The following is a 1294-nucleotide window of genomic DNA, read 5'->3' as shown; positions in this document are numbered from 1 at the left end:
GTAGTCGGGGATTGTCTCGAAGGGCGCCTCGCTCATCAGGGCCTCGCTCATCAGGGGCATCTCCATTCTCAGGGTTGTCGTTTTCAGGCGTTTGTTGGATTTGGAAAACAGATGTTCTGCATTAGTCTTCTTAACCAGTTATTTCGTGCTGAAACAAACACGCCAGTGCTGAAGGTGTTCCTCGATGCGTAAGGTCCTGTCACACTACAATCCTCAGAAGGTGGGAAAATCAATTTCGCATATATGGTAGGCATTGCACTTACAGGATTTTAGGCCACGCCAGATGTTGCCACTGATGAATATGTGAAATCGGTATCACTGCTTCCCCACACCGAGGTATCCAATGGCAAGAGACTTCACACTCGAAGCTCTTCCTTCTCGTGTCTCCTACGTCTGCGTTGACCTGGCTTCCTCGTTTTCTGGAAATTGATCATCTGTCTTCACAAAGAAGGAGAGTCCACTCCATACGGATGAACTGTGTCTGATTTATCCCAAGTTTTGTAATCGGACACGTGACGCATCTGGATTCCAGAGACATTTTCGTCTCCACTGAGCTACTCCAGTCTTCGGGAATTGTTGGGATTCCCGGAATGTCAGGACTTCCAGCAGATGGCAATGATTTGGAACAATTCTTCATCTCTTTTCTTATATAACTGTATATGTATGTATAGTTGTATGTATAAATAAATAAAAGCTCCGCTGAAGATGAGGCCTCCAAGCAAGGCCTGGGATTCTGGAGACGCTGGAGCCAGTCTTGTAAAAGTTCCCGTAAGGTCGACACGATATGCCTCAATCACTCAACTTCTTTTCACGTGTCTGTGTGTGTGATTACATATAGTGATTCGTTTTTCTAGTTTATCTTTTTTCTGGGAGTGAAATTTAATGGAAATATATTTTTAATTTAAAATGAACGAATTTCACAAATGACGGATTTTCATTACTGTTGAATAATTGGAGCTAATCTTGTGCCAAGAATTTGAATATAAACAGGATCCTGAAACATTTACGAAAGATAAAGTCATGTAACATTTGACCTGTTTTATACATACATACATACATACATGCATATATATTCAGGGATATATGTATATATATACACAAATATATATACATACTTATACTGTTTATATAAAACATATATATATGGTTTATGTGTATCACATCACTTATACAGGTAATGAGATAAACAAGAGATTATATGTAAACTAGCATAATGAAAAAGTAAACTGAGCATTCACCTATGACAAATTAATTACCTAGTCAATACAGTACATATCACCTATCTTGCTATTTC

Source organism: Macrobrachium rosenbergii, chromosome 12 (assembly GCF_040412425.1).
Source record: "Macrobrachium rosenbergii isolate ZJJX-2024 chromosome 12, ASM4041242v1, whole genome shotgun sequence".
Classification (NCBI taxonomy): Eukaryota; Metazoa; Arthropoda; class Malacostraca; order Decapoda; family Palaemonidae; genus Macrobrachium; species Macrobrachium rosenbergii.
Note: the sequence above shows the minus strand (reverse complement) of the source record.